Genomic DNA, 12877 nt, shown 5'->3' with positions numbered 1-12877 from the left:
GAAGGGGATTAAAGTGAAGACGTAATGAACATATCCGATGTCATCTGTGAAACGGTTATTCCATAAAGGTCATCCAACTCGTGATGACGTCCGTATAATTTACGAAGGGACGATTTCAACTTAACCAATTGGATTGATTGATTGATTGTTGGTTGCTTAACGTCCAGTGGCAAATAGTGCATGCATATTCAGGACGAGAATAGTTCGCAATAAATACAATAGGTAGGTCTTGTCACAATAGAGGCCATCTGGGATGATGGTCGGAGAAATTTGGACTGCCACTGGAAAATGAGGGTTAATTGGATAGCGACAGACAATTTGCCTTGCAACAGGTCACCTACGGACCCCTCAAAGAGTTGTTGCAAAGGTTCTTAACGTGCAAAGAGCGTGACATTCTCTACACGAGACATCGGACTTAACGTCCCCATTCTGACCGGACGTGACTGCGAACTTGATACATCCCGCACAGCCAAACGGACGCCCCACTTCAGCAAGCGTTTTACTGCCAGACGGGTGAAAACCAAGTGACCATATTTCTATTCCCCAGTCAACCTTGGGGAGTTAACCAATTGAAACTCTTGGTTTAGATTCTTCCTTGTGAGAGAGAAACAACCCTCTATTATGTAATACAAGCACGGAAATATCGTATCAATTGGGAGCTTTATACCCCGTATGCAGGTGCTGCTTGAAAGTTTGTTTTCAGCCGACCTTCATTGTCAATTTCTATATGTAAGTCAAGATATGAGGCCGACTTAACAGTATCTGTTGTATCCTTCATCTCTAGTTCGATAGAAATAGCAAAGATAATGAAATCTAGAGGTGGGTCATTGTTTAAAAAACGTCCTACACAAACTTTAAATTCCCGAAACCCCTTATGCTGAATCACTCGAGTGCACCCTTGAAGCTGTAATTGATTTGGTCCATATTTATATTTGTTTAAACCAATATCTAAATGTATCAAGTTGTTTTAAGGAAATCATTGCAAGCACTGCATGCAATATTTCTCTATCTACCGAATTATGAAAATGAAATGTCATGAGGTAAGGCTGTGGATATTCTATAAAATTTTCATATGTAAGCATTGAATCAATAAGTTTTTTTAAGCTTACGGAATATATGATATTCAAGATTTCAGATAAAACCTGTTTAAAGTTTACCTGTACGATTGAGCGGTTTCGTTTATAAGATAGATTAATTATAATCTCAAAACCTGTCAGTTGTTGTACAAGTACCCGATAAACTGTCCCATGTAAAATGTGTCTTGTTTCAATGTATTTTTCGGTATACTTCTTTTATGTATAATGGATTCATATTTAGTTCTCTTATATTTATCAAGCATATATTTGTTCAATAAACAAGTCTTTAAATGGGAATCTCATTCTCTGCTATGAAGCTGAAACATTTATACTATTTTGTTTTAGATTTAAAAAGTTAAAACGTTGAGCATAATTTCTAATTATTTTCAAATCATAAACTAGTGATTAAACACCTGTATTTCTATTTACATTGTAACAGTAGTCTGTATTTCTATTAGATCCCTATGATTACCGGGGAATAAACATAATGTTAACTTCTGGTTTTCCACTGAACGTTATGCAAACGACAATCGAAAAACAATATCCGATCGGCTATAAAATGTCTTGATAAAGTGCAGACGTCCGTTTATCTGTACGGGATGTACAAGTACGCAGCCACGTCAGAATGGGGACGTTACTTCAATGACCCGTGTAGAGAGAATGCTCTGCTTGCGAAGCACCCAAGCAAGTAACTTCCTGTATTACACTCGCATGTGTCCAGTCTCATGTTTTCCCTGTACAATAGCCCCTTACTATTCAGCGCCACACTTATATCCCCCGGACGGCTAATTTTCCTGGATCTTAACTGTTGGATTGTCAAATTGTTCTTGCCTTGAACCTGCATGCTCTCGCTCGTCCCGCAAGATAAAATAAATAAATCATATCTAACTTCAGTATCATGTTTATTTTACAGTACTTGATTTGTACTTAAAAATTTGGTACAGAAATAATACAATCAGTGATCACAATATTTTGTATTTTTGATAATCATAACGTTAATTTGAGATTTGAAATGTACGATTTTAAAAATGCTGAAAATGTAATGGTCTAGCCAAATGTCTGTTAAATACAGGTACCTACATATTGCAATAATCTTTATGTAACAAAATATTACTGAATTTTAAAGTAGATTCCCAGTACTTTATATTTTTTAGTACAGGAATAGTACCTTTGTAAAAGTAGCTCTGTAGGGGAGAATGAGTTGTGCTATAAAATGCAACCACTCGCTGTAACCCATCCTCACAAAACTGAGATAAAAGTTCACTAACTGCAGTGTCCAAAATAAAGGGTTTAGAAAAAATCTGGGCAGTTCGAAACAGCTGAATCTATCAAACAATGATTTGACTTATCAAAAGCAATCTAACGGGTGACAAAATAAAAAAATAAAAAATTTGTAGGCATTGTTATAGTTTTAACTGCTTGTGATATCTTGGAGAACATCATGTCAAATAGTCAAACAGTTTGTTTGAAATTATTTTATTGTTCAGAAGCTGGTCTCTCCTCCATTTTAACTAGGTTCCTATAGAGCTCCTTTTTTGTCATCTGCACTGTTGCCTTCAATTTAATTGAATAGTTCTTGTACCTTGGTCCAAAATGTACCTTTAGCAACGTTTTCTCTTTGAAGAAATCTTAAAAAATGAATTGAGGGATTAATGAATGGATAGTTGTTTATTCAATATCTAATGGCAATTCAGATGGGAAAAAATAGTATCTTATTTTAACCTTATTTTACATGATTTCTAAGCATTAGTAAATACAGGTGAGAGACAACACAGGCTCTTGAGAGCCTGTAGTTTCAACATATCTTGGACTTGTCTGTCAACTTCGTTCCTTCTATGAATGGGAAGACGATAAGGTCTCAATATAATTGCAGGAGTTTCTCCAGTATATATTACATGTTGTAAAATATCAGTGCAGCCTACATTGCCATCCTTATCACGAGAAATATCTGAATACTTATCCAACAAATTATCCACTCTTAGTTTTTGTTCACCATATATATTGACACATGCCTCCTCCAATAAGATTGTAATAAAGGATCACTTGGTGTATCAGCTGACTTATCCAACTGTTGACAGATCTTAACTGTATGTACAAGTCTTCTCCCATACCCATAGGAATAGTACAAGGTTCATCTAAAATATTCATTAGTCTTAGAGTGGCTACTCTATCTGACCTTCGAGGAACCATTCAAATCGGACGGAACTTTATTTTACTAGTCGTGATGATCTCTGAATTGGGTGGTATATACTATCCAACTGTTGACAGATCTTAACTGTATGTACAAGTCTTCTCCCATACCCATAGGAATAGTACAAGGTTCATCTAAAATATTCATTAGTCTTAGAGTGGCTACTCTATCTGACCTTCGAGGAACCATTCAAATCGGACGGAACTTTATTTTACTAGTCGTGATGATCTCTGAATTGGGTGGTATATACGTGTCTTTAGATAAAAAAAAATATTTACAACAAACTTGCCTGTATCTTAAAAAAGGTGGGAGGCATTGCCATCAAATTTTAATTTTCCTCTTGAATCAATTTGAGCACAAAATTTATCTAGGATCAACCCCTAATATTCCTGACTCTGCAATATCAGCAATTGCTACTTGCCGAGTAATACCGACTTAAATGTCAACAGTAGTAGTACCAAGTTAAGCGACTACTTCTCCACTTACAGTTTCAAATTACTAGTTATTTTTAGACAAAGTATATAAACTAGGGTTTTCTTCTGTAATGCTACTATACATATCCAATGAAGATATAGTAGAACCAGATTCAAATATATAGCAGTAATCTTACTAATAGCCAGGGTGTGTTCAACAAGCAGACGGTTGTCCCCACCATTTAACCATGCCAGTTTAAAGACGTATCTTAGCAATCTCTGATCCTAAATGCAATCTCTAATCTTAAATCTTAAAATCCTCACAAGTCTGCATCCATAAAAGATCGGTACATTCCCCTGGGGCTGACCTGTAAATCCAATATTCTTGTCACGACTGTTGTGTAGATAGTTAGTAACACTTGCATCGGAAAATAATAACAAAAAAATCCCTTTTTTATATATTAAATACACTTGAACTTCATTAACATAAGTATGAAGAATATCATAATGACTATTTCAAATTGATTTTATAGTCAATTATAAGCCACTTGCACGAAATTCTCGTGAAGTACCTGAAAAGTTTCACATATAATACAATCATTCGAGATAAGAAAGAATGGAGAAATTCTTATAACAATTAACGGAGCTCAAAATAATAATTAACGGTCCATAAATTTAAATAACTCATCTTTCAACGATAATCAACATACCCGCCATTTTGATTTTTACCATTGAATTGGTCAGGAGAATTATGTTCCCCTCTGGGCACCTTTTCCAGGATTTGCTCTCTCCCTTTTTCTTGATACCCGTTACCAAATCTACCCCTATTACTTAAGTAAGGTACATTAACAGCAGGTAATGAATACTAGTAGTCGCGACGGCTGTTTCCTCTACGCAATCATCAGAAAAATTCCAGACGATCAACTTGGCCACACACTCCCGCAATTCTTCCAATAGTTTACTAAAGATCAAGAAGTGGTCTGAGGAATCGACAACACTGGATGACTGAGTCTTTGGACGTTTCTTTTCCAAAGTTACATACAACATACAACATATGTAAGATAAAGCGTCAATGAAATACTGAATAGACATACGTTTTTTTCAGAGGCCAAGTGTATACTAGGATATGCTTTACGTAGTAATCTAAATACAGCAGATGAAAGCTGCGATGGGCAGTTGTATGAACTCTGTCATACTATTATAGCCGGTTGAAATGGCGTCTCGGCTAAATGGAAATCTCGAAGGAAGATTTCGCTCCTTAAACTTTTATTTAAGCAGTCCGGCAGGACCGAACAACAAACTCCAAACTAAATTTTATGTAACAAAACAAACAATAACAAAATATATAAGCGCAAGCAATTAAAGGATTACCAAGATTAACAGTTGACAAACTAGAAATAACAATAGATTAAAAGAGTAATTAGTGTCCTACACGTATTTGTAAACTATAGTCCAAATTGTCACAGAGAATAAATAATTAAATAGAGTAAATGCATTTAAGACCTTTGTCCAAGATTATGACACATAATCCGTGTAAAACACTTATGCCAAAATTTAAGACAAAGTCTAGAATAATAAAATAATTGCAAAACCTTAATATACATTAAAACAATTAAAATACTTAACTGTTGTTTAAAAATTATTTTTTTTGCACAGTTCTTAATTGTCCGGTCATTTATTCCCGCGGCCACTGAAGACACGTCCCGGGTCTTACTCTTTTATCTAAAATTGTTCCGAAATATTCTTCTATGGTTGTGACGTCCACTGTTCCGAAATATTCTTCTATGGTTGTGACGTCCACTGTTCCCAATAGTTTTGGTTTTCCCCGAAAATTGGCGAATTTGTCTTATGTAGTGATTCGATCCCGAATATGTTTTTTTTTTTATCTCGTTGTTATTGGTATTGCTAGTCGATTGATTCACTTCTTTGATCGTATATCCGTAAATTAGCTTCTTCAAGATTCAGTGATGCTTACCCGTAATTGTACCATGTTTTTTTATCATCTGCACCTTGTTTTTGAAGTTTTCCTAGATTGCTAACAACATGGGTATGCTTTTGTTTCAGCTCTTTGAATTTCTTTTCATAATGAACACTTTTAATTTTGAATTTAACTCTCTCTGAATTCGCTCGGTCGTGCCTGAGTCTAGCGTTATCAATGAATTCTCTAATATAATCTAAGGTTGGAAAGAAGTCCATAAGTTCAATAGTATTAAGTTCCGTACAAGGAAAAATTGACATAGCTTTCTGTTCTATGAATAGTCTCATTCTTTCTGCGTCACGACGTAATTTCGATTTGGATTTAACTTTAACAACTTTCACGTCCGGTTGTTTGAAAACTACACATTCTGGCGAAATGTCCAAAACTTCTTCACCTATAGCAAAACGATGTGTTTGCTATACATTGTCTTAAATGAAATTGATTGTTCAGTCTTTCCACAAAACTTACATAGGCAGTTGTCCATAGTCTACACAAGACTCATCAGTGACGCTCAAATCAAACTATTTATAATGCCAAACAAGGACAAAGTTGAAGAGCATTGAGGATCTAAAATTCCAAGGTAATCTATGCCTGAAATAGAAAATCCTTAGTTTTTCGAAAAATTCGAAAAGTTTTGTAAATAGGAAATTTTTAAAACTGATCACATGATTGATATTTATGTCAACACCGAAATGTCGACTACTGGGCTGGTGATACCCTCGGGGACGTAACGTCCACCAGCAGAGGCATCGACCAAGTGGTTTAAATAGTTATATGTTGATATGTGATCAGGCATCTTCAGTCTCGGTCAAAATTTCTGGTTCTCCGCGTATCCATTTTCTTTGTTGCTGGGGGTCAGCTTCACAGGTAGAACAAGGTATCCGATAGATTCGTTGCTCGTATGTCCTAACACCAGATAGAGCAGGGTGAAATGACGTTCCGGCTAAATGGAGAAGGATGATTTCACTCCTTAAACTTTTATTTTAACAGACCGGCAAGACCGAGCAACAAACTCCAAACTAAATGTAATGTAACATACAAACAATAACAAAATATATAAGCACAAGCAATTAAAGGATTAAGCAGATTAACAGTTGACAAACTAGAAATATCAATAGTTTAAAAGAGTAATTAGTGTACGACACGTATTTGTAAATTATAGTCCAAATTGTCACAGAGAATAAATAATTAAATAAATAGAGTACTAGTAAATGCATTAAAGAACTTTATCTAAGATTATGACACGTGATCCATGTAAAACACTTATGCCTAAATATATTCCTGGATAAGATAAAATTTGTGAATAAGAGTTAAATTAGATAATCATAATCCATAAATTAATCGTACGACAATTTTCAAATTGATTTAACCAATCTCTTATCTCCATTTTCTTACCATCATAGAAAATAGGAGTCACAATTGGCTTCTTTGGCAATTTACCCGAGTGAGTAACCTTGTCGTCCGCAGGTTTAAACGAACGCGGAAGTGGTCACGGTGGGGACGATACGCGCGTTTGTGAAATTCCTTTATTTTCATCCCGTACTGTCACAAAAGGATCCCAAGCTCTTGTTACCTCTTGAGTATGGTACTGATCACCAAGATTAGTACTCTCGTTCCTAGGAATAGGTGCCTTTTTAATGGGACAATACAGTGATGAAAGCCGTTTAGAAGTAGCATCATATCTCTCAACCCGATCAGGTTTGGGTGAGAAAGTAACTTTCTTATGCTCATCCAAACCCGGTATAAGTCTTTTCCTGGGTATAACACCTGAATAGTCTCAACTAATTTACAGGAGAACTTGATATGCCTCTACCCATGTAGTAATTTTGCTCTAGACTCGACATCAGCAAAAAAACAACTTATTTCTCCTATCTTTTTGTGTCGTGTCCTGCAACTCCTTAATCTTTTGATGATCCATGACTAACCTCTAAAAATCTTTATTTCATTTTTAGATTATTTCAAGTTATTTCTCTTTTCATGTTTAAGATTTTATAAATAAATTAATATAGAATTCAAAACAAATATGGATCTTACGTTGGGCACCAGAGAAAAGAAGCCGTGTATTTGTCTGTGACCTTACCAGAATCATGCATCTACTTGACAACATTACAACATTTTCTTTAGTCTTAATCTATGTCACAGATCGGCCTATGGTTCGCACTCCTATTATAGTTATGCCCGACTAAAATATTTTTTCTATTAGGTATTATTTGACTGGTTTATACCACCAGTTTATAATTGATTTAAACCTGTGATTTCTGGAACCAGGCCCTAACCTTTGACCTTGTCATGTCATAGCGTCGGACTTTATTGACCAACAGGAATATCAATCTGTATGGTAACAAGATATATAAGGATCTTGAGGTACCAATTTACAAGAGAAATCACAATCCCGAAACTCGATAGTTTGAGCTTAATTTCACAGATAAACCGTACCTCAATTTGAATCTTTCGGTATATTTCCATTCAAATGTAAAGAGCAATACCACACTAGCTATCTCTATAGTATGCGACAGAGGAAAACTAAAGCATGTGTAACATACGCTTGAGGTTAAACAATGAACTAATGGTGGTATTAGCCCGACCTAACAATAGTGATTGTTTTCAGCACGGCACTACAAATGTTTAGACAGACTTTTGAAAACTAGGTCTCTATTTCAAGATCAGTAGATAGACTATTATAACAAATATGCAATTAACAAGAACCAGCAAGTATACCCTGAAGGGAAGTTAAAACAAAATAATACTCGTTTTTGTTCTGAAGAATATACTTTCAAACAAACGGTCTGTTATCAAGAAACACTGAAACGCAGGCATATGAGAAAGAGTCGATATCTAGGTTGTTACCTGTACAAAAGAAAGTAACCAGTGTTAATTTTAATCCAAAGACCAACTCAGCAGTCTCTATAATAGTTTCCTAAACCACGACAATAAATTTCTTTACATTTAATTTACTTAAATGTACCGTCTGTAAGTTCTTGTCATAGATTTGAGACACGCACGTAGATGTCAACCAACAGTGACACCAAATTTTAACTTCTTTAAACTTTGACAAGCTAAACAGTTAATCAAATCTCGTTATTTGCAATCTGACAACTTTTATTCAGTTCAAAGAACTAATCAAAAACTCAACTCAAAAGTTCACTCATTTAACCAGCTGATACTGATAATAAAATAAATGAAATAGTATCTTGTGCTTATGACAGTTCTTGTCCATTCGTTTTTGATGCGTTTTGTTATTTGATTTTGCCATGTGATTATGGACTTTCCGAATTGATTTTCCTCTAAGTTCAGTATTTTTGTGATTTTACTTTTTAATGTAAACCATTTTAATAATTTTATTTCTTTAGAAGCAATACATTGCTGTCCTTATCATGTATGTCTTTCTTCTTTTCTTGGCTTATTTTTTTTCTTTGGTCGCTTTGGTACCTTGGTCACACCACCAAAGAAAACAGCATCTTGTAGATCAAGACCCCCACCATTTGCAAACTACCGGAAACATAATACAAGACGAACACACCATCATGAATTCGTTTTTTTCTTTCTTGGTTAGTTAGCAATACTTGATGTAGGGGTGTTTCCAACAAGTCTTTTTTAACCAAACCAGGGAAACATTTGTTAAGCCAATTCTAAATGAAAACGGTAAAAACTTCGAAAGAAAAAAAATTTGTGTGTGATAACTAGGGTTTATAATCTTCAACCACTGAACATTTTAGTCTGCCCTTCCACGAAATATTTAATCAGATTTTTTTTTAAATGTTTAAGAATTTTCGAAAATTCCACCTGACATCCGATTAGACAATAGTTTTAAGTTGAATCAATGCAGACAAGATCATTAACTGGTGCTCATTAGCTAGTAGATACATTTGTCTTTTAAAATACAACTGACATATAAGGATCGTAATGGTGCTATGTGGATAAATTTATCGGTTTTCAGGAGCAAAATTGGCAGCGCGTCATCCCTACAATGGCTTCCATTTCTACGATTGTGAAAATGAACTGCCTGCGTAATGGGAAGATAATTTTGATGAAGTAGAATCCTGACTGTATGAATAACATTTCTGTATATATATACAAATTGACAACGTTCCTCCTTGTGATACTCTAATCGTACAAGACTATTTTAAGGATCTACTTTGCTGGCGCTCACCATCACTAGTTTAGTCGTATGATATTTTCAAAATATTTTCTGTTATTTAATTCATTTGCACGACAAAATGGAAGACGATATAATATCAATGGGTGTACATGCATTGGTATTTTTAAAAATGTATTTATTATACGTCATTAAAAGGAATCCCAGAAATAAAAAAAAATCTTTTGTCTTGTAGTTGGAGGCTGTGCACCGCATTTTTGTTCATTATACTTGTAAGGTGTCATTTTATCACGCTTTTGTTGCATGGTTTCCCCACTTGTTCATGTGCATGTCTTGTTGCAAATTCATTTTAAAAATTAAGCCCTCTACTGTAAAAAAGATACATATGGTGAACTATGTATTTGAAGCACGTCTTAGTTTCTTCTACTTATAGGATAATACTCTTATATTAATACGTTTATACCAACACGATTAACTTCATTGGATACAAAAAGGTAGTTATATAAATACGAATATTTCTTATATGACGGTCATCCTTTAAAAGTTACGGTCATCATTTAGAAATGACGATTATCTTTAAACCAATTACGGTCACCCTTGTTATGAATCGCTGATTCTGTTGCGGTCATCTTGATTCTGATTTACGGTCATCTGAGCGATTTTTTCAAATCGAAATTCCTGTTTCATGCACATTTCTCGGTAGTAATTAGTGATTTCATTTTGAATCTTATATAAATTTACATCGTTGAAATGTATGATTTGTAAAGAAAATGATATAGAAACACTTTAACAGACAATACAGAAACTGACCTAATTTTTCTTCCGACATCTTGGGATGACCGTGAATGTAGTTACGGTAATCAGCTTTACCCTTAGTGTACATGTAGTTTTTGTTCTTTAATTGATGTGTTTGAAATGTTTACAAGAAGCTAATGGCGTTGTTTCCCCAATTTAAGATCTAATGAAATTGAGCATCATACATGTCATAGGTACTAATCTTATGCTACATGTTCGCGGTTATGGCCTGGTAGTGTGTTATTGTACTTTGAAGGAGTTTGCTTCTTTAAGATGTTGAGTACATTATATTTGTCAGAACAGAACTTCATTAGTCCTGTTGAGTTATTATTAGGTAATTAATATTATCATTGAAATTGAAACAAGGATAGACCATTTGATTGAATTGTTCCATTTTAGACAATTCATTCTAAAAAAAGGTGAAATCTATGATTGAAGGGGTACTAGCTGTCAAATTCATGTTCACCGATTCTAATCAAATTCTCATATTTGATTTATAACTATGTAAAACATTTATCCATACTATTAAAGGTCTAAATAAAACAATAAACAAGGCAGAGTCATCAACATACGTAGTTCGTTTCGTGTGTATTTGAGTCTAGACGCCATCTAATTATTTACCGAGTTGACCTCTATAGTCATCCGATGATCATATAAGCGATGTAAACATAAATATAGATATAAATAGATTAAGCAAACACGTGCTGTTGAATTATGCTAGGTCTATTTAGTTTCATATTACAGATAAAAAATAAATGTATATCATCGTTTTTACCTGTATTAGAATGTTTATTTGTGGATCGAATCAGTCAATCAAATCAATTACCCTTGTTTCACTTTCAATGTTGACATTATCTTCCTTTAAATAACTTTACAAGTTCTATTCCCGTGTTATCCATCTCAAGCTAACGGGTTAAATTAAAGTTCGCATGCGTACGGATTCGATGAGGTGGAATTATTCACTTGCAACTGAATAATTCATAATTGCAAAAATTTTTGCGGTCGTAAATTGGTATCACATCGTCGTCGTCGTCGTCAGCGTCGTCCGAAGACGGATGGTTTCCGAATAATACCTTTAGTATAAGTTAATAGAAATCAATAAAATTCTAACACAATGTTTTAAACCACAAAAGCAAGTTTGGGATTGACTTTGAGGGTTATGGTCCCATCGGTATAGGAATAAGGGCCCAAAACATACATTTATCTTGTTTCAGGACAATAAGTTGTGTACAAGTATTTAAACTACTCTGAAATTGTTCCACAATTTTCATAAAATTTTTCTCATTTCAGATTTCAGAAATTAAAAAGAATTTTCTTCAAATATTTTTTGGGGGGATTTATATTCAACAGCATAGTGCATTGCTCAAAAGCAAAAAAAAAATAAGTTCATTAGACCATATTCATTCTGAGTCAGAAACCTTTGCTGTGTCAACTATTTAATCACAATCCAAATTCAGAGCTGTATCAAGCTTGAATGGTGTGTCCATACTTGCCCCAACTGTTCAGGGTTCGACCTCTGCAGTCGTATAAAGCTGCGTCCTGCGGAGCATCTGTTTTGCTTATTTTGACTAAATTGAACCTTATTGGCTACTAAACAAGAAGTACTATTTCACTATTTGTATTTCATTACTGATTGAGCCAAAACAAATAATATATTGGGTTTTTCATATATCTCGTAGCTTTAACATATATTTATAACCAATTCTAATATGACGACCTTTTATCGTCAACCATAATAATCACAATATATTTACCTTAAAGGAAAACGCAGTAATACACAAAACCAGCTGTTCCGCGTTACGACCAACTTATTAATACGGCCAGATATTCTCAATTTTCGACATCAAAATCGCTAGTTTACGAAGGCCTATAGTCAGATACAATACATTTATCTCTATTCTACAGCAAACTAAACACATCAGTCCATTTCAGTTTATTTTTCATGGTAAAATTACATAAAAGGAAAATTGCGCGAAATAATGTTATTGTTTTGGCATGGCAACGAAACAAGGTACCGTCACAAATATGTTTCCGTAAACAAAAAATTAAATTTTAATACCGGGCATTTCAAAGCTTCTTGTACGCCTCAGAACGAATAAAACTACATGAAAAAAAATGAATAAGTGAAAAATAAAAAAAAACAATCATTTAAGGTAGCACTACAGTCTAACAATGATTTTTTGAAGGTATTTTTTTTATCAGATAATTTTAAAGTAGGTATTATTTTGCACAGTTTGTAAAAATCCAAAAGTCATTATCATATCACAACAGGGAGTAAATTGATAATGAACTTGTGTAAATAAAAGCACATGGTAATTAATCTAAATA

This window comes from Mytilus galloprovincialis, chromosome 5, assembly GCF_965363235.1.
Source record: "Mytilus galloprovincialis chromosome 5, xbMytGall1.hap1.1, whole genome shotgun sequence".
NCBI lineage: Eukaryota > Metazoa > Mollusca > Bivalvia > Mytilida > Mytilidae > Mytilus > Mytilus galloprovincialis.
This window is presented reverse-complemented; position numbering follows the sequence as displayed.